A 22,572-nucleotide genomic window follows, 5' to 3' on the forward strand; every position below is an offset into this window, starting at 1 on the left:
ATCTGGCCAGGGCGACTTCTTTTCTTTTCTAACTTTTCTTTTATAACGTCTTTTATATCGTGTGTGTGTGTGTGTGTGTGTGTGTGTGTGTATATATATATATATATATATATAATTAATTTTAATTTCATATTGTTATTTTTGTATTGTATTTTATTGTGTTGTAAGCCGCCCCGAGGCTTTGGCAAGGGGTGGCATAGAAATATTCTAATAATAATAATAATAATAATAATAATAATAATAATAATAATTTGTATGTTGAATTTTTATTAAATCATAATTTATTTGATTTTACCCTTTGCACATTTATTTATTTCACTTTGCTGAATAACTGATCTTCTCTGAGAACATTCTCACCTAGAGAATCTGTTCTATAAGGCCCTAATGAATCTCAATAAATAAGGACTAAACAAATGCTTTTATGCAAATGAGGCATTATCAACTATTTTCAAGACCTGAAATTTGGACAACCTTCTGAACAGAATGCAACACAATAAAAGGTGCCAATTTACAGAAAAACAGAGCATAATGAGATCTTACACAGGTAGGCGAGATAGTTTGGCCAAGGACTTTGGGCATCAGTGCAGATTGCAAGGACTATTCAAGCTACACTGTGCAAAAAGCTACGAGTATAGAGTGTGGTTGTTTCCCCTGGAGCTGCTCCCCACTCATTTCTCCCGAAGATATCATAGAAGACACCCTAGGAACATTAGGGTTCTTCCCCATTTCCCTGCATCTGCTTGTGAGAAATGTCAAGGAGGAATGGGGGAGCACCCATTGCTTCACCTTACTCATAACTGGGTTGGAGTGATGGGGCCACCTGCCATGACCGTTCAGCCACAGCAGCTGGGGGAGCATCTTCACCACCACAGGTCAGAAACAGCAGATGAGACAGTCTCAGCAGAGAGGCATTGCTCATGAGCAGCTCCTCTCTGCTGGGATTCAAACCACAATCTGCTAGGCTTTCTCCAGGGAAGACTCAGCTGAATGTAGCTCTCCTCACACCCATCCCCACTGCTCACTGAGGTAGCCACTAAGCAGCTGCTGTGGCAAGTAACAGGAGCATTTTCTGCTGGGCCTCCACAGCAGCAGTAACAAGCAACAAGCCCCATGCTGACACTGGAACCACCTCATCAAGCTCCAAGTGAGGAGTTTGCACATGCTGGTAGGGAAGCCAGTGACAGCTGTCCAAAGTGCCACTTAGGCATTTTGGGCAGGTGTCACTGGAACCATTTAGCACAAGTGGCAAGATTCTGTTGTTCTTGCCAAGCAACCCAACAGACTTCAGGACTTCACCTGGACTTGTGGCTACATCCAAGTTCTGATGGCATGGCAAGCACAACTCTAGTCATCTTGCTAGGTCTGGACAACACCCTAAGCCATGGGGGCACTAGGTTCACAGAAAACACAGAAAGCCACTGTGTTATGTGAATTCTGTCAGAAGAAAGGTCAAGGGAGTAAGATTTTCCAGATATACCAAGACTGTGTAGATTTCTAAACCACCCCATACTGGGAGGCTTGGGAAAGATAACACTGAAGAGAACAAGCTGACAGAGGCTGCATATAAAAGAGAGATTAAAATGCTATCCTATATCTGTTTAATCTCTCTATCTGACCACTGCCCCAGATGCTATAATTAAATCCAGGTTAAACTACAGCCAAGACACGGTGTCTTTTCTTGCCTTGGTAAATCTTCGAAAACTGTACTGGGTACAGAATGTTGTGGCCAAAGGGCTGCCAAAGGCCCATTATATGTGTGTAGGTGGGTGGGGTTGTTTTTCAGAGCACAGCACTTCAACATTATTTGATATTCACTGACTTCAAATTTCTTTGAGCCAATTCAAAACTGTCAAATGGTTTTTACATAGAGTTGGATTCTCAGGAAAAAAAAAAAACATTCTCAGTTGCCACACCCAGAGTATGCATCTCGCTCTAACAGAAGACTGTCCCCCACTCAGCACTAGCATTTCAGGAGCCACTCAAAGGTGTTCTCTTTCAATATGTCTTCAGTATTGACTAGCTGTCGCCTTCCTTATTCATATGATTTGATGTTGCCACTTGCTCTTATGCTGTTGATTTTATTACTTAATGTTATTTGCATTGGAATGCTATGCTATTTTTACTTTGCTGTTTGACAGTACTATTATGTCTTTATTTTTGGAAGTTTGACAGTCTTTTACTTGGCTGGGAAAGTAGCCTGAGAACTGTCAAAAAAGGGCTGCTAAAAGGCAGTCTAAACAGAGGTCTTAAGGGTTTTCCAGAATACACGCAGGTTGGACTTGGGTGGGGGGAACTCCACAACCAAAGACAACAACCAAGAATGTTTTCCATTGACCCTCACTCTTTGGACTTTGGTTAGTAGAATCAAGGAGTTCCTGCTAGACTTAATAGGTTGTCATATAACAAAAATGTGCTGCTGACCTTGCTGGTCCACCAAGGACCTTGAGATTGCTCCTGGAAGATCATGGAATGACCAAGCTGAGAGTGGAGCACTGTCAGGGAGGGGCCTTGATTTTGGAAATCCAACTCTGACAGGAACTTCGCTGCCATCTTCTGAACTTTCTCCCTGACTCCATGTTAACTTCTTTTCTCTTACGCCTACCTTCCTTTGCAAACTGTTCACCATACATGGCTTCTGCACCTTAGGGAATGGGGCATAACAAAATGCCTTTTGGTTGTGGTAGCAGATAGTGGATTGAAGAGACATTGTTCAATATGTGGGGCTACTCCTACAGCCTGGTTTCTGGTTTCCAGTTTTAAGACAGTGTTCAGGAAAACTGGACCCTAGCTCTGTAATTGCACGCCTCTCTCAACCTCAAAGCTAGCCCCTTATCAAATTTGACCAGGAGCCTCTCATGGAAAGCCACAGCTGAGAGAGATAGCTAAATGCATTCTCCTGTGCCACAGAGCTACAGAAACAAAAAATGAGGTGGAAAATGAAATAAAGTTCCCAGATTCAATTAGGCACCATTTAGAGATATCAGCCTTCAAAGATACTGACCGGTAGTCTGTACCTCTCCATTCTGAAAACTGATCCCTTAGTGGAAAAGGAGGCCACACTTTCAGTACATTTTGAACACTTTCCTCCTTGGTGGAAAAAATTTCTCAAGCAGAAATTTATTCTCCTCTTCCCAAGACATCAGAAATACAGCAGTCACTACATTTAATTTCCCCAGGGCCTAATAAATGGCTACCCCCAGGGCTCCACAGTTGCTGCCTTCTCCATGCAGCATCAATGCTGACACACACAGTCAATGTAAAACATCGCCTGGAGCTATGAAACCAACTCCTGCCTAAAGACCAGGCAGCCCTCCCCTCTTCTCCCAGCCCACCCAGTACTGAGCGCTAATTATGGAGCCAGGTTCAAAATTGCTCCCAAGATGCTCAGGCGTCTCATCACATTTCCATCCTGCATGAAGGCAAAGAGTTTGTTCTGGCTCCTGGTTAGTGTCAATTTGGGAATATACAGAAAGAAAGGCTAAAGTAAACCTGGCAGGAGATTTATGGCAATCACACTGCTAGGCTGGGGGAAAATCTCATTTCTCTACAGCAGGGGCTTCTTACCATTCACTTATTGGGAACGGAAACAGATTGTGATCCCAGTACTGCTAATATAAAGGTTATTGTTTAAGAAGGTGGTAGGCACTCTGCTACTCAGATATAAATTAACTGTCAGGGCTTGGTTCAGTGCAGATACAACACTGCCCAAGTCTCATCACAATTAGGTGAAAAGGAATGCACTTTTAAGCTCACAATTACTTTCAAGGTGGCAATTGGGGTTAAGTGCAGACTAGGAGCAGGTATAATTGTAGGTACCGCCAAAACAGGAAGGAAAAATGCTCAAGTAAGGGATGAAGGGGTGGGTATACCAGTTCATACCATGATTAGGTCAACTTTGTCTGCATTGAACCTTCCTGATGTCACTAACCAGACCCACTTCCTCTACTGCAAAGTCCTAGAGAGCTAAACATTATCTGTGCCTACTGCCCTTACACTGTTCACATTTGGGTTAGTAGCCTTGGTGATTGGGTGTGGCTGCCAAGGCATGGGTTAATTGTCCAAAGCTGGTCTAGCAGAGGAGTGCCTATGGTATCTCTCCCAATTTTCTTACCATTGCATCTCCCATTTGTTGTTGCTATGTGCCATCAAAGTTGTCTTTGACCTTCAGTGACTCTACAAATGAACCACCTCCAAAATGTGCTACCCTTGACAGCCCTACTCAGCTCTTGTAAATGCAAGGCTGTGGCTTCCTTTATGGAAGTTAGACATTTCTTATTTGGTCTTCTACTTAGTCTGCCTTCAGTTTTCTCTATCATGACTGCTTTTTCCAGTGTGTCTTACCTTCTCATGATGTGCCCAAAGTATGACAGCCTTCATTTCAGCATTTTTGCTTACAGGGAAAATTCTGGCTTGAGTTGATTTAGAGCTTACTTGTTTGCTTTTCTGTCAGTGCAGAGTATTTGCAAAGCTCTCCTTCAGCACCAAGTTACGAATGCATCCATTTTCTTCCTGTCAGCTTTCCTCACTGTTCAGCTTTCACACCCATACATAGTGATTCTTTTATTATGCAAAGTTTAACGTTCCAAGTACAGTGAGGGGCTACAGCGCACTAACAGAGCATATGTTTTGCATGCATAAGGTTCCACGTGAGGAACAATCCAAATACTGGATTTCATGGACCAAAGGCCTGACTCCGTAGAAGGCAACTTCCTTTATCTTAGTTAAATGTACATATACATTCTAAACCCAGAGAATATACAGAAAAGGAAACTCCCAGAATTAGATCAAGAACTTTGGGATGGGGAAAGAAAAAGATATATGGTACTCTAGGAAAAGGATATAATCTCAGTTGTATTAGTCTGCTACCAATCTGTACACACAATTGCCTAGCAGTAAAATACACAATTCTACAGCAGACATTTACTATATACAAGTATGCAAGCAATTCCCTAATTTATTAAGGAAACTGGGGATCCTATGCTCAGACTCACTCTCCTCTTTTAAACATTATTACATTATTTTGGTTTGACCTTCACTGTATGTCTGTACCACTGTCATCCAGTTCATATCTTCCTATTTTATCCAACCACCCTTCCTCCTTTCAGGATTGCAAATAATGCTCAATACAGGCAGATTCAGTTTGGGCATACATAGATGTCCCACAAGGTTTGATGTGTAGAAACAAGAAGGAAAAGACATACAATGATTGGAAAACACTTTGCAAAATCAGAAACTCTGCTTCTTCAAACAGATTAGAAGAAATGATTAGAATGTTGAGGCATCTAAAGAGTAACAGTGAATACACGTACCACTACTGCCAATATTTTCTTTAAAATCTAAATTAGTAACAGAAGAAAGAAACAACATGATGACTAGAATATGGGTTGGGAATGCATTTGTTCAAACATGCAGGCCATCCAGAGGCAACATTTAACAAGGTACCATCTTTCACCCAACGAAACTGGGAGCACAATTAGAACAAATTGTGCACTGATGCACAGATTGTGCAAAAGCCATTTACAGTATTTCTTGCTATAAACCACATCAACAGTCACTCTAAAAAAGTGTGTGTATGTCTCTATTTTGATCAAAGAGAAATAAACATGTGTGTGTACACTGTGAGATCGTATGTTGCTTACTCATACCAAGAGAAGAGATAGCAGGATATGATCCAAAGCAGTAACAAAGGCCAGTATGCTCTCTACCATTGGACTAAGATGACCCACAGCCATAAAATATGAAGAGGCTATCTATATCTTCAGCAAAAATCATACAGTACAAGCACCGAATGATCCCAATATTACGTAGAACGCGTGGAAGAATCATCATATTGAGAGCTTAGAGTGTTTCAAAGTTGTAACTTTGCACTTATCTTTACAACAGGCTCATAAAATAGTATATTGTGAGGGACAAAGGCTAAGGTACTGGGTTTGCCTAATACAATCTGGCAAATTCATTGCAGAGAGGTGAGATCTGAAAGTGTGGATTCAAAGAACTTTGCTGCTAGATTACATTCCTCCATGTCTTTTTAAAAAACCCTAAACTACATTCCCTGTGAATAGTAAGCTAGTCATCAGTAGGAGCTAGACTAGAAATTAAATGCATGGATTTCCTTATAAAATGGATGGGGAATCTCTAGCCTACAAGTTTCCTATTTGGCCTGCCAACTTCTTGAAGCCCCACTTCCTTTCACAGAAAGCAAAATTTCTTATCTCTGATCAGCTGTTAAGTGATTTGCCCCTGCCTGGTGCTTATACTTCTTTCTAAGCAGAGATACAGAGACTTAGAAAAGGATTACATTCAAAAGTGTTACTGAATCAGTCCTGTTTACTTAGATATGTAAGCAGAGTAGATATGCAGATGCCTTGCCTTCTCACATCTGAGGAGGTTTAAAAACAAATAATCACTTCTTTGGCCCTTGAGACTTTTCTCAGATTGGAAGTTAGCTCTTGAAAGGGAGGAGTAGACATCAGGCATAAACAGACAGTAAACAACACACTTGGGTGATTCCAACCTGTAAGCCAACCTTCTTCAAACTGGTTCTGCCCAAATGCCTTGGATTACAATTCCCATCTTCACCAGCCTGCATAGCCAAAGACCACACTAAATACTCCTGACTTAGTCAGGACTGGCTATTGATAAGCAAACAATCTGGAGGGGCAGATGCATTGTGAATCTCCTGTCTTGCCTCCAGGGTCTAAGCTGCACAGCAGTGTCCTGCCACTGCTTCCTTTACTACAACCGCATTTTGGGCAATCATTTGATTACAGGAGGAGAAAAAAAAAGTAGTTGCTATCAAACTGTAGAGTGCATTCTTCACTTATTTCTCAATTGATTTGGCAGTGGGTTACATGGGTGCATCAGTATGGGTCACTAGTGGAACCCAACTCATAGGCAAATCTGCCACTTGATCAAGTAGAGACAGATCCAACCCTTTGGCTCACACAGAGAGGCTAGAGGGGCCAGGAGGAGGCAGACAGGGGGAGCCACTGGCCTGAGGGGCTGATAAGGAGTTGTCCCTTGTCTGCATCCCTTCCTGGGGGCCCCGAGAGTTATGCTTGTTTTATTGCTTTGTTTTTTGGTTTTATTGGTGCTGTGCTTTGCTTTGCTTTTCCTCCAATTTAATTTTATCCTTGTGTGTGTGTGGGTTTTTGTCTGGGAGAACTGGGTGAATGAGCGGTACTGCAGGGCAGACAAGGTGGGGGACCAATGCAGGGTCTCGGAATGGTTCCCAATGGCAGACCAGGAGATGGCCTTGGTGGGAGTCACGGGTGTTGCTGTCCACTGCAACAGCTGCAACATGTTCCCATTTCTCCCCGAGGAGAGGCAGGGATACACTTGCCCTAGGTGCAAGTTGGTGGTCCTGCTAGACGAGGAGTTGAGGTGCCTGAGGGCTGAGGGAGCTCTCCAGCCCCCCCCCCGGAGCAGCCCCCCTCTGGACAGAGGGTTGAGGGAGAGGCCACGGGAGCAGCAGCTGCGGAGACATGGAGGTATGTCACCCACAGGAGGAGGCCAGCATGGCCTTTTCCTTCTCCTGGCACCAATCTGGAGCTAGGAAACAGGTTCTCTCCGCATGGGGAGGCTGGGGCTGATGAGGCCTTGGGGAACCAGCAGGAACCTCAGCCTGGGACCACAAGTGGCAAGGGGGTGATGCAGGAGAGGTGAGGGCCAAGGCACGGCCGCCCACCACCACTGGGAAGACAGGGCGGCAGGTGATTGTTGTTGGGGACTCCCTGCTGAGGGGCACCGAGGAACCTTGAGACAAGGGAGGTTTGCTGCCTGCCGGGCACACGCATCCGGCATGTGAAAGACAGAGTGGAGCATCTTGTTCGCTCCAGGGGTCAACAGCCACTTCTGGTGATCCATGTGGGCACAAACGATGTGGCCAGGCAGGGTGTGGCCGGGGTCACCAGGGACTTTGAGGCCTTGGCGAAGAAACTCAGGGAGCTAAAGGCCCAAGTGGCCTTCTCATCAATCTTACCAGTCTGGGGATTTGGGCCAGGCAGGGACAGGAGGGTCGCCGAGGTGAACGACTGGCTTAGGGTGTGGTGCCAGAAGGAACGCTTCGGGTTCCTCGACCACAGCACCTGGTTTCTTGCCAATGGACTTCTGGCAAGGGATGGGTTGCACCTCACGAGGATAGGAAAAAGTTCCTGCTCTAGCGAGCATCATTTGGAAGATTTTAAACTGAGTCGGGGGGGGGGGTTCAGACCTCCCAGAAACATGTTTGCACTGGACAAGTGTGGGGAGAGGATCAGGGCTGTGGGAGCAGGGTTTTAGAGGTATTGCAGGGACTGACAGGTCTCCTACAGAGAGGGGCCAGGTATCAGGGAGGATGGAGGAGGCTGCGGACTCCAAGGAAAGGAAGCGGTGGGAAGGAGTTGAGGTGCATGCACACTAATGCTAGGAGCATGGGTAATAAGCAGAAAGAGCTTGAAACTCTCCTGGGAATAGGAGGGTATGACCTGGTGGGAATCACAGAAACTTGGTGGGATGAAAGGCAAGACCGGAATGTGAACATAGAGGGGTATCACCTTTTTAGAAAGGACAGGAAGGGAAAGAGAGGTGGGGGCGTGGCTTTATACATCAGGGAAGGGATAGGATGCAGTGAGATAGGATGCAGCACAGATGGGGATTCAGAAGAGGCAGTCGGGGTGAAACTTAGGGGTTTTGACAGGGAAAGTGACCTGACAGTGGGGGTATGTTATTGCCCTCCAGGTCAACTTGAGACCCTGGATGATGTCCTGACAGACCAGATTCTAAGGATATCTCGGGGGAGACACACAGTAATTATGGGAGATTTCAATCTCCTGGATATTGCTTGGGAGACTCACTCAGCGGTGACTGCCAGGTCATGTCGCTTCCTAGGAGCTATAGAAGGAGGGTTTTTCATACAGGGGGTCCGGGAGGGAAAGGGGGGGGGGGGGGAACATCCTTGCCTTGCCTTGACCAATAGAGAGGAGCTGATAGAAGAAGTACAGATTAGAAGAGCTCTGGATGCGAGTGATCACTCCATCCTTTTCTTTGAGATCAGGAGTCTGGGGATGTGCAGCAGGTCGAGCACTAGAAGCTGCGACTTCAAGAGGTTCAACTGAAGGCAAGACTGGGGAAAGTCTCCTGGGATAGGTTACTGGAAGGTAAGCGAGTTAAGGAGGGGTGGATGGTACTCAAAAGGGAGGTTTTGGAGGCACAAGCCTTGACGATACCTCTAGTCAGTAAGGTGGGGAGGTGGAGGAGAGCGTTGCCATGGATGCGAAAGGAGATGGGATTAGAGGGATTAGACAAAAGAGGAACCTTGGTAGGAAATGGGTACTGGGGCAAATAGACAGAAGGGTATACCAGAAGGAGGAGGAACATTGCAGAAGGATTCTTCGCAAGGCCAAGGCTGATTACGAGCTGAGACTTGCCAAGAATATCAAGAGCAATGAAAAGGGCTTCTTTCAGCATGTAAATAGGAAGAGGAAGGGGAGACAAGTGGTGGGACCACTAAATAAGGAGGAAGAAGATCCAGTGACTGATATGAGGGAACAGGCACAGATGCTAAATGACTATTTTGCCTCTGTGTTCTCCCCAAAGCAGGATGGGGGATATCCGCATAGGAGATTAGATGAGGCTGGGAACTTAGGGGCACAGATTAGAGTCACCCCCCTTGAAGTCGAGGGGCTCCTCAGGGCATTGGGCATTACAAAGGTGCCAGACCCTGATGGGTTACACCCAAGAGTACTTAGAGAGTTGGCAGGGGTTCTCTCACGCCCGCTGGCCTCCATTTTTGAGGCCTCGTGGAGAACAGGTGAAGTTCTAGAGGACTGGAGGGTAGCATCAGTGGTCCCAATTTTCAAAAAGGGTAGTGAGAAGGGACATGAGGAATTACAGACCAGCTAGCCTTACACCTACTGTAGGAGAAACAATGGAAAGGCTCATAATAGAGAGAGATCTAGTGATGCTAGATAGGGAAGGGAGGCTGACAGCCACACAACACAGCTTCTGCAAAAACAGGTCCTGCCAGACAAACCTTGTGGAATTCCACGACAAGGTTTTGAGATGGCTAGATGGAGGGGATGCAGTGGATGTGGTTTACCTGGATTTCAGCAACGCCTTTGACAAAGTGCCCCATGATATCCTGGTGGACAAACTGAGGAGTTTTGAGATACACCAAAGCACTGTCAGATGGATTAGGGCATGGTTGACTGACTGAAAGCAGAGGGTAATCATTAGTGGGGAATATCGGAATGGCAGCCAGTGACGAGCGGGGTCCACCCCAGGGCTCTGTCCTGGGGCCAATCCTGTTTAATCTTTTCATAAATGACATGGAAGAAGGGGTGAACAGTCTGCTGATCAAATTCGCAGATGATACTAAAACTGGAGCAGTGGCCAAAACTGAGGAGAAGGTACTCCAGATCCAAAAGGATCTGGACAGACTATGGAAGTGGGCAGGAGACAACAGGATGGCATTCAATGTGGATAAGTGCAAGATCTTGCACTTGGGGCATAGGAATAGGTGTCATAAGTACAGGTTAGGGGACAAGTGGCTGGAGAGCAGCCATTGATAAAGGGACCTTGGGGTGCTGGTTGACTGCAGGCTAAACATGAGTCAGCAGTGTGATGTGGTGGTCAAGAGGGCGAATGCCACCCTTGGTTGCATAGCTACAAGTGTGGCTTCTAGATCGAGAGAGGTATTACTACCACTCTATACGACTCTGGTACGCCCGCAACTGGAATATTGTGTTCAGTTTTGGGTCCCTCATTACAGAAATGATATAGCCAGGTTAGAGTCAGTGCAGCATAGGACCACAAGGTTGGTGGCCAGTTTGCAGGGGATGCCGTATGAGGCGAGACTGAGGGAACTGGGTCTCTTCAGCCTGGAGAAGAGGAGACTCAGAGGGGATCTGTTGGCAACATAAAGGTATGTGAGGGGATGTCACATGGAGATGGGCAGAGACCTGTTCTCCCCTGCAGAGGAAAGCAGGACGTGCTCAGGAGCAAAGCTCAGGGAACCAAGGTTCCATTTAGATGCCAGGAAGCACTTCCTGACAGTTAGGCCCCCGAGGGTATGGAATGGGCTTCCACGGGAGGTGGTTGAGGCCCCATCGCTGAGGGTGTTCTAGGATAGGCTAGACATGCATATGGTAGGCATGTCATGAGTGGAGCCAGCTGGAGCCGGGGGTCAGACTAGATGGCCCAGGAGGCCCCTTCTGACTCACTCTGTTTCTATTTTCTCCTGTACAAGAACCACCAAAATGGGTAAGAGCTGTGGAAGAGCAAGGGGCTCACTAGGGCAGTTAGTGAGCAAAGTTATTTGTACTTTCCATCTAAGTACAAAAAGCATTTCTTGGACCAACCTTATTCCAGCGTTTTCCTTTTAACAGGAAGTCTTAGGAAAGCTTCTTGTTGTTGTTAGTCGCTAAGTCATGTCCGACTCATCGCAACCCCATGGTCAACATTCCTCCAGGCCTTCCTGTCCTCCACCATCCCCCGGAGTCCACTTAAGCTCATGTTGACTGCTTCAGTGACTCCATCTAGCCACCTCATCCTCTGCCGTCCCTTTCTTCTTTTGTCATCTATTGTACCCAGCATTAGGCTCTTCTCCAGGGAGTCCTTCCTTCTCATTAGGTGGCCAAAGTTTTTGAGTTTCATGTTCAGTATCTGGCCTTCTAAAGAGCAGTCAGGGTTGAGCTCCTCTAGGACTGACCGGTTTGATCACCTTGCAGTCCAAGAGACTCACAGGAGTCTTCTCCAGCACCACAATTCAAAGGCCTCAATTCTTCGGCACTCAGACTTCCTTACGGTCCAGATTTCACAGCCATACATTGCAACAGGGAAAACCATAGCGTTGACTATATGCACTTTTGTTGGCAGGGTGCTGTCTCTGCTTTTTAGTATGCTGTCTAGATTTGCCATAGCTTTCCTCCCCAGGAGCAAGCGTCTTTTAATTTCTTGGCTGCAGTCCCCATCTGCGGTGACCTTGGAACCCAGGAAAATAAAATCTGTCACTACCTCCATTTCTTCCCCATCCATTTACCAGGAAGTGATAGGACCCGACGCCATGATCTTAGTTTTCTTAATGTTGAATTTCAAGCCAACTTTTGTGCTCTCCTCCTTCACCCGCATCAAGAGGCTCTTTAGTTCCTCTGCACTTTCTGTCCTTAGAGTGGTATCATCTGCATGTCTGAGGTTGTTGATATTGCTCCCAGCAATCTGAATTCCAACTGGTGATTCATCTAGCCCCACCTTTCTCATGATGTGCTCTGCATATAAGTTAAATAGGCAGGGTGACAGCAAACAGCCTTGCCAAACTCCCTTCTCAATTTAGAACCAATCAATGGTTCCATGTCCAGCTCTCACTGTTGCTTCTTGACCCGTCAAGAGACAAATAAGATGGTCAGGTACTCCCATCTCTTTAAGAACCTGCCACAATTTGTTGTGATCCACACAATCAAAGGCTTTAGCATAGTCAATGAAGCATAAGTAGATGTTTCTCTGGAACTCCCTAGCTTTCTCCATGATCCAGCATATGTTGGCAATTTGATCTCTAGTTCCTCTCCCTCTTCGAAATCCTGCCTGTACTTCTGGTAGTTCTCGGTCCACATACTGCTGGAGCCTAGGTTGTAGGATGTTGAGCATAACTTTGCTAGCATGTGAAATGAGTGCAATGGTGCGGTAGTTTGAACATTCTTTGGCATTGCCCTTCTTTGAGATGGGAATGTAAACTGACCTTTTCCAATTCTGTGACCACTGTTTTCCAAGTTTGCTGGCATACTGAAGTGTAGTATTTTTATTGCATTGTCTTTTAAGATTTTGAATAGCTCAGCTGGAATACTGTCACCTCCACTAGCTTTGCTGTTGCTCAGACTTCCTAAGGCCCATTTGACTTCACATTCCAGGATGTCTGGCTCGAGGTCAGTGACCACCCCATCGTGGTTATCAGGGATGTTAAGCTCTTTCTTGTATAGTTCTTCTGTGTAATCTTGCCACCTCTACTTAATCTCTTCTGCCTCTGTTAGGTCCCTGCCATTTTGGTCCATTATCATGCCCATCTTTGCACGAAACATTCCCTTCGTATCGCCAATTTTCTTGAAGAGATCTCTGGTCCTCCCTATTCTATTGTTTTCTTCTATTTCTTTCACTGTTCATTTAAGAAGGCATTCTTATCTCTTCTAGTTATTCTCTGAAATTCTACATTCAGTTGGGTGTATCTTTCTCTTTCTCCCTTGCCTTTCGCTTCCCTTCTTTCCTCAGCTATTTGTAAAGCTTTCTCAGACAGCCATTTTGCTTTCTTGCATTTCTTCTTCTTTGGGATGGTTTTAGTTGCTACCCCTTGTACAATGTTGCGAACCTCCGTCCATAGTTCTTCAGGCACTCTGTCTATCAGATCTAATTCCTTGAATCTATTTGTCTCCTCTACTGTATATTCATCAGAGATATGATTTAGGTCATACCTGAGTGGCCTGGCCTAGTGCTTTTCCCTATTTTCTTCCATTTAAGCCTCAATTTTGCAACAAGAAGCTCATGATCTGAGCCACAGTCAGCTCCTGGGCTTGTTTTAACTGACTGTATAGAGCTTCTCCATCTTTGGCTGCAGAGCACATAGTCAATGTGATTTCTGTGTTGACCATCTGGTGATGTCCATATGTGTAGAGTTGTCTCTTGGGTTGTGGGAAAAGAGTGTTTGCTATGATCATCGTATTCTCTTGACAAAATTCTGCCAGCCTGTGCCCTGCTTCATTTTGTACTCCAAGGCCAAACTTGCCTGTTATTCCACTTATCTTTTGGCTTCCTGCTTTAGCATTCCAATCCCCCATGATAAGGACATCATTTTTTGGTGTTAATTCTAGAAGGTGTTCTAGGCCTTCATAGAACCGGTCAACTTCAGCCTCTTCAGCACCAGTGGTTGGGGCACAGACTTGGACTATTGAGATGCTGAATGGTTTGCCTTGGATTCGAACTGAGATCATTCTGTCATTTTGGAGATTGTATCCCAGTACTGCTTTTCCTACTCTTTTATTGACTATGAAGGCTACTCCATTTCTTCTGAGGGAATTCTTGCCCAAAGTAGTATAACTGATGGTCATCCGAATTGAACTCACCCATTCCTGTCCACTGCAAAGCCGCAGCTGCTCCACAGCACTGGAAGCTAGGATTCTCATCATCTGGGACAGAGTCTTTGCGTAGAGTACCCAGGAGGGGTGAGTCGAGAAGAAAACATTAAAAAAGGTCTGTGGCTAAAACCACTGTCTTATTTCAAGCATAGCAGCCACTAGGCTCCTATGATGCTTCAAAAGTGGACACCCTCCAGTCCAACAAAAGTGATATCCAAAGCAACTGCTGCCTGTCCTGGCTATAGCAAATGCTCCCCTTGTACTTCCTGTACTGTGTATCTGCACTGCTATGCTACGTTTTCTCTAAGCTACATAGTACTGTGCAAGGATTAGGAAATTAGCTCTAAAAAAGGAAATGGTGTCAGATGCAGCTGATGCTGTGCCCAGATTTAAAGGAAGCAAGACAGAGAGGAGAGCTGTACTTACAGGTATGGCATCAGGCACAGTGACAACAGTTTGCAGTTTAATTAATCTTGAAATCCTTGCTGCTAAAGATCTTGGGGAAAGTCAAGGATTTAGAGATCAATTATGAAGTCTCTCTGCACTGCAATTTACTGTTCCCCCTTTCCTGAAACTGTAAGGCAATTCCGGCATCATTCTACTTATCCTAATTCTGTCTTGCTTTAACTAACCCTATGCTTCTGATCTTTCAACTATGTTCCCAAGGCTGCCCTTGGATGCTGTCAGTGTAAGACAGAGCAGTCCATAGGGAGCACAAAATATCACCATCATTCCACCCCAGACATAAGATTCCCTTGTCATTAGTTACATTTCGTACCTTCCAACTTGCTTCAAAGATGGCGAAGGCAGCATATATGATTTCTTGCTCCATTTTGATCTCACAACAATTTGGTGACATAGCCTGGGCTAAGAGTCAGTGACTGAGTATGGTTTCCAGGCATGATTTGACTGGATTAGAAAAGAACAGTCACAAACCCAGGGCCCTACAGAAGTGCTGAACTCATCCAGAAGGCACCAGGTTGGAGGAAGGCTGGCATATACCCCAGAACAGCTTCTGCCTTCCATACTTTGAATCTGTACCTGTAATATTCCCTGGAAATCTTCAGAAACTGTGATAACTCCTTTCTTCTGTTTGGAGTACACCATTCAAGTAGTGAGGACACAGATCTTTTCTGCAGGGACTCTAAGGTTATATTCTCCTAGAGTCTCCCTAAAGCCCAGCACTATCAGAAATAGCACTTCTACTAGCTAGGATAGCATTCAGTTATTATATAAATTGAAAGTGAGAATTTGGGCCTATGATTGGTTTTTTTTGGGGGGGGGCAAATCAATCAATATAAACATGTCTGACTTTCATATCTTACAACTATAGGAGGGACATCTGTTTATCCCAACTTTGGCTCAGTTTAAGCATTATGAAGGGAATAGTAAAACAGTTTCAACAGCAACATGGTCTTTCTGCATGGCTCTGGGCTTTCCATTCTGTTCTGATGACACAGTGCCATAATTTGTTTTATTAATTTACAGTATTTATATACTGCTCATTTGGAACAAATCCTGAAGTGGTTTACATAAGGAAAACTAAAAAGGTCACACACACTATCAGGAAGCTGGTGCAAAACATGTCATGGCTGAAGGAGAGGCAAAATAATCAATACCTGAAACATACATTTGCAGAGGCCTGATGTATCTCAAAGGGGAGCTAATTCCACTAGGAAGGCATCACAGAAGAGAAGACCACAACACTTCTATTCACACAAATTACTACAAGTTCACTGCTTTAATACCACACAGATTTCCTCAAACATTAATGACAATATGTCAAAAGAACCCCCCAACTTATACTACTTCATCACAAGGTCATAGTTTTATTGCTGTTGTTGTTAAAAGTCATAGAGAAATTAAAAGTGGAGGCAGGAAAATGGTTTTCCTACCTCAACATTTGCTGTTCAAAGCATAGATCCCTACATAATTTTATGGAAAGCCCAGTCTTGAAATGACTGGATTTGTACTTCATCCGTAGCTAGTGCAATATTCAACAGCTACCAGTGGAAGAGTCAAAAGTACACAAAAAGGTGGTGGGGGGCGGGGGGAGGCATCCCAGAAAAACTGATGAAGACTAAACATGGATTCTGTTCAGATAGGGAGATAGGGAAAGACAACTGGCAGCCTAATGAATTTCTATGTGGCCCCCAGTGTAGACCAATATGTCACAGCCCCCTCTGAACAGACATCTGAGTTGCCCCCTTGCATATAAGCCAAGACCCAACCAAAGCTATCTGCATAACCCCTGCCTCTAGTGAGAACATTAGTATAAACTTTGGAAGGGTTTTTCCCTCATTGTGAATCTTAGCTGCTCACTCCTAAAAACAGGCAATGGACTCTGTCATCCATGCCTGCCACCATTGCCTATCAACAGCAAAAGAGTTTTTTTTTTTTTTTTTGGTAAAGCCTTACAATGCACCAGAACTGCTCATTCCCCATTTGCTTGTGTAGTGGTTTGTGCAGGGATGCATTGAGGGCAAATACTAACAGAGCCTTTTAATATGAGGACAGAGTAGAATGAGTTTAAAAATCCTTTACCTAAATGGGCAGAATCATCTCTATTGGCCTTCTAGAATTAAGAAAAATAAGAAAAAGAGTCATAAAACACTGCTCTCTGGATCATTTATCTACTAGTGACAAGCAGAAGAAAATGAGGAACACATTTAACTAAAAGGTAGAGAAGATACTATAGACGCCTACATAATGCTAGTTATATCAAAAGGAAAAAAAATATGCAGGCAAGCTGTGCAACCTCCAGAAACCCACCCCCATCCCCAACACTCCATGGTCAGGATTTTTTTTAATTAAAGCAGCAAATGTTACACACTGTCCTTCCCCAGACACAACAGGCATTATATATCTTCTTAGCTTTGGCCTCACTTAACAAGACAATGAAGTTACATTGAACTGAACACTGCAATAAAGTCCACGGTAAATGTGAACAGCACTAGCTCTCTTGCCCTAATATTTAACATTTCCCTGAGGCATGACAGCTAGAGAGGAAACAGGACCAGCAATAAATGCATGCTACATGGATGGAGAGGGGAAAACACCCCAGCTACAATGCAATGTGGATTCACAGCATCACCGTGTGGCCAGATGGAGTATTAGAGGAGCAGTTATTCCAAGAACAAGTAGGTGATACTGAGAAACCAAGTGATCCAGGCTGATCTCTGGAACTTGAGCATTAGCAATAGTCACATTATAACGTAGCCTGGAAACCCTTACATGGACAATGAGAAGTGAGAGATCATCTACATGCTGCAGGGCACAGATACTCCCTCTGGTCTACTGGTAACATGATTTGCCCCACAGAGGAAAGGAAAAGGGGTTCTTGAATCTTCTTTGTTCAAAACCTGTACAGAGAGAAATAAAAGCCTGGCCTTGAAACAGGAACCAACTACAACAGAATCTGATCACAGTAACAAGTCATACTAAAAGCTTGACCTGAGTTCATTTTAGACTTCTTATGACTTGTTACTAGGGTGAGCTTCTGTTGCAGTTGTCATATTAGGAAGCAAATGCAGGATGTTAGGTCATCAGAAATCCCAGGTTGTATCCAATGTAAGTTCTATGAAGAGTCAACTCATTGATATGAATGGGGCTTAAGTCACACTGTCATTAGATACAGCCCCTTGTTTAGTCTTCCAGTGGCTTCTAAGGTAGTGCTCATATAGTATTAATCCAGCCTAAGGAGTAAGCCAGGAAGACAGCCACTTTTCATTTTTGATGCTCACAATCAGTCTGCAGGTCAGTCACTCCTACTAACATTATATTCTTAAGGAAAGATACCCAATCCACTGCTCTTGAAAGGAACAGATTAAATTACTGTTGACCTGAACTCAGAATGAGTTGCTCTCCTTTTAATTTTCCTTGACCATAGGTAGAACTAATCATATTTTGGCATTATCTGCATGGCTCCCCATTCTCATGACAGCCATGAGTCTGTTGTTTCAGGGGAAGGACAGAGGGCAAGGAAATTTGAGTCTCCCCTACCCCACACAGTGCTGTTTTCATTACTTATTTAATACTTTTGTATACTATCGCAATAGCCTCATGGCTCTCTGGACAGTTTACATGATCAAATCATTAACAAAGCATAAAACTACATAAACAAATCAATTAAAATATCAATACCAACAGAACAATAAAACATAAACCCTAAACCTGCTATTTATAACCAGTATCTCTTTCAAGGAACAATTTTTAGTGGCAAACTTGAGTGTTGTCCATGTGAGGATCAATCTTTCCTTCCAGTACACCACAGTACTAATCCAGCCTAGGGGTTTCCCAAATACAAAAAGTTTAATAGAAACATAGAAACAGAGCGAGTCAGAAGGCGCCTCCTGTGCCATCTAGTCTGACCCCTGGCTCTAGCTGGCTCCGCTCATGACATGCCCACCATGTGCATGCCTAGCCTATCCTTGAACACCTGCACCGATGGGGCCTCAACCACCTCCCGTGGAAGCCCATTCCACACCCTCGGGGTCCTACTGTCAGGAAGTGCTTCCTGGCATCTAAATGGAACCTTGGTTCCCTGAGCTTTGCTCCATTGCAGCACATCCTGCCTTCCTCTGCAGGGGAGAACAGGTCTTTACCCACCTCCATGTGACATCCCCTCACATACCTGTATGTCGCCAACAGATCCCCTCTGAGTCTCCTCTTCTCCAGGCTGAAGAGACCCAGTTCCCTCAGTCTCGCCTCATATGGCATCCCCTGCAAACCAGCCACCAATCTTGTGGTCCTACGCCGCATTGACTCTAACCTGGCTATATCCTTCTTGTAACAAGGGGCCCAAAACTGAACACAATACTCCAGTTGCGGGCGCACCAGAGTCGCACAGAGTGGTAGTAATACCTCCTGGTCTAGAAGCCATGCTTCTGTCTATGCAACCAAGGGTGGCATTCATCCTCTTGAGCACTGTATCACTGTATCACTGCTGACTCATGTTTAGCCTGAAGTCAACCAACACCCTGAGATTCCTTTCACAAGGGATGCTCTCCAGCCACTTGTCCCCTTGCCCCTTACTTATGACACTCATTCCTATGCCCCAAGTGCAAGACTTTGCACTTATCCATACTGAAAGCCTACAGCACCCGGTATTCCCAGGCGGTTTCCCATCCAAGTACTAACCAGGCCTGACCCTGCTTAACTTCTGAGATCAGACGAGATCGGGCGCTTTCAGGGTAGTATGGCTGTAGACAAGTTAGAGACAACAATCCCAAGCATGGGACTTGGGTAGGCTTAATGTCATTAAGTTTAACTCTATACTAACTTTGCCTACCACAGTTAGCTCCTTCAGCCCCAGTACTCCCTGATCAGTCCACTGTGCCACTTATTAGTTATTCCCTAACACTGGGCTTTGCTTTTTAATGGATGCTTCTAGAGAGCAATCTGCAAATGTCACCACCCCTCCTCCACTCTCTATCAGCTGGGCATTGCTTTCTTTTATTCAGAAGGAAATGAGGAAAAGTAAGACCTCTGCTGAACCTCTAAAAAAAGAAAGCTCATTTAAAAGACCAATTTGAAACAGATTATAAGAAAAGCCCTGCTGATAACATGAAGGCTCCATCTAGTCTCCCATCCAGCTCCAAACAGTAGCCAGCCAACTGCTTCTGGAAAGCCTATAAACAAACAAGTAATGCCAGCTCTGTCCTCTTGTTCACTCTAAATATCTGGTATTCAGAAGTGCTCTGCCTCAACACATGGAGGATGCATTTAGCTATGATGGCCTGTCATCATGATACACAGATTTGCTTTCTTTTTAAAGCCATCTATACTTGTTCAATATTTTTATTTATTTATTTCATTGGTATCTACCTTTCTTCCAAAGAATCAAGGCAGGGCACACAATCCTTTTCACAACACCCCTGTGAGGTAAAGATTAAGTTGAGAGTCACACAGTGAGTTTCATAATCAAGTGGAGACTAGAAACCTGATCTCCCAAGTCTCATTCCAAGAATCTAACCACTACACCACACTGGCTCTCTTCAACCTGACCAGCTTTAGACAACCACAAAAAAGTAGATCAGGCCAAAATATTTCTTAGTTGCCAAATTTAAATGCATAGGATTTTATTGCACACCATGGTTTACACAGCAGTTTGGATATACAAGCATTCTATTCATGCTTGCTATGATAAATGCATGAAGGGTTAAACAGGAGATCTGAATGCCTGGCAAAGCAACACACACAAAAAAGGTAGCACCTCTAACAGCAAGCCAAATTGCACTGGGTGTAACACTCATGAAAATTCATTTCTATGACTGAGCACAGTTTGAAGCTTTGTTACTTTTCTTTGGGTCCCTTTCAACCTTTCAGTGCTGCCCAGTCTTTCCTCCTGTACAAATCAGGCTTTATATCAGATATATACTCACTGTACTCGCTATGATGAACAACCCAAACAAAAAGCCTTATTCCCAATGCTGAAGCTAAAGGGATTATTCTGCCATCATGATTGCAATCTCTACTAGCCCCCATCTCCAAGGATTGGAAAGAAAGCTTCCAGGTAGGGAATGAACATCAGAAACTAACTATATCTCTCTCTCCAGTAAGAGAGAGAAGTGGGAAGTTCCTGCAGGTGCTGTTTGCTAGTGGATCTCAGAGGGACAGTGTATCTGCACAAAATCTGCCTTCCTCTATCATAGGGGGAAAAGGCAGAGAAGGAAGAAATCTATAATAGGGTGAGGTAGAAGTATGCAACAAGGAACCTGGAGCACATCCAGGATTATGTTTGTGGTGGTGGTTTTTCTTTCCTAAAGAGAGCTAAGACTAATCTCTACACTCACTTACCTAGGAGTCAGCCCCACTAGACGCAATAGAACTTACATCCCAGTGACAAGTAGGAATGTAGTTTAGGATTCGGATAAATCACTTTTTGAAAAAACAAACCTGCCATAACAAAAATTCTCTGTTTGGACAACCGGTGATGTAACAAAAATCCTTAAATGTAAGCAATACAAGATATCTGATGAAAAGGCACTGTTTCTTGAGAGTGCTCTGTTTCTCTTCTAATGAAACAATCATCACTTGGGTTTTTTTTTTTTAATTTTTAGCTCAGACAGCTAAAAATAGCTGTCTATTTTTAGGGAAGACTTTAGGGGCTAACCCTTCACTTCTAGTACCAAAAGTATTTTACAAAGTAATTCTAAGCATGCTTACACAGAAAATAAGCTCCACTGTCCTCAATAGGGCTTACTTACAGAAAAGTGAGCATAGGATTACAGCCCTAGAGTTTTAAGGCAGGAGTAGGCAAAAACATGACAAGAGTGAAAGCCCATCATTCCCATCAATGGGTATCCTATCTGTGGTTGACAAAGTTACAGATGAAAACATCTTGAGGTCTGCAAACTGGTCACCCCTCTTTAACGCTACAATCCTATGGGCATGTCAGATTAACTCAACAAGCTTTGTTTCCAAAGGAATATGCATGACATTGACCTATAGTTGTGCCCCACAAGAACAACCCTGCAAGTCATGGAAATCCTGTGTTACAGATAGGGAACAGAAGCCAAGAACCAGATGTTTGATCAAGGCCTTCAATGTGCTAGTATCAGAGGTGAAACTGAAATCCTTGTTTCAAAGTTCAAGTATAGCTGCTTTCCCCTTAGAGAACACCAACAGTTTAACTATATATGTGTTGCAATAAGTATAGACAAAAATGTTTTGAGATGGCAGGTATATCTTAGAATCATAGAATAGTAGATTTGGCTATCAGGCCCAACCCCCTGCTGTTGCAGGATACCAATTTGTAGGACTTGAGCTCATTTGAACATGGAAATTGTTAAAAATAGTGAATCTGGTACAATGACAGATGCGGGTATTAATTCAAGCTGCTCTGTGCATACTTTTTGCATTTTTTTAACCAAAAGTATTTGTTTAATTTGTGTAAATTGAAAAAATTCCATTTCTCAGGGATGCTGTAGCTACATTCTGCACAAACGGGATGGGGTGGGGTGGATGGAATATATGATCTTCAAGATTCATTTCAGCTCCATGATTCAATTAAGTTGCTAACTTTTTGCAAGAATAAACTTTTAAAACTAGCAACTCTATAGTCAACAAACAAGAGCTTTTCTTCACCCAACATCTGGGAAGCTGAACTCTGAATCTGGGAAGCTGAACTCTGTGCTGAAGTTACACCACTACATTGGATGCATCCATTTCACGTCTGAGTGGGGAAATCCCATAAGGACAATGCACACTTTATGAAGAGATAAGAATACACTGGTATTTTATGACATAGCCATGAAACAGAGAGATGCAGTGGTGTCCTCAACACATTCTTGCTACCCAGAAAGCACACTGCAACATCCAAGTTACACAAGGAGATCAAGTGGACTGTTTTGGAACTGCAAGATGGTTGGGATCGTCTGATACCAGCAGCGTTGCTAAGTAATTTTAGACTTGGGTTTTAACAGGCTTATGGTGATAAATTTAGATAGTCCTGCTTATTGCTTTAGTTGTGAAG

The 22,572-nt window shown here is 44.1% G+C and overlaps 1 protein-coding gene and 1 non-coding gene across 2 annotated transcripts in view; both read right to left on the reverse strand.

The window, feature by feature from the left end:
- NDUFB11 (NADH:ubiquinone oxidoreductase subunit B11) overlaps nt 1–22,572 on the reverse strand; it is a 54,220-nt gene that overhangs the window by 30,168 nt on the left and 1,480 nt on the right. The window lies entirely within an intron of this gene.
- Nucleotides 19,187–19,305, reverse strand: LOC123024179. The gene has a single exon (XR_006414866.1). It is a non-coding gene; the product is annotated as a 5S ribosomal RNA (ribosomal RNA).

Source organism: Varanus komodoensis, unplaced genomic scaffold (assembly GCF_004798865.1).
Source record: "Varanus komodoensis strain SLA01 unplaced genomic scaffold, ASM479886v1 scaffold22, whole genome shotgun sequence".
NCBI classification, from domain to species: Eukaryota; Metazoa; Chordata; class Lepidosauria; order Squamata; family Varanidae; genus Varanus; species Varanus komodoensis.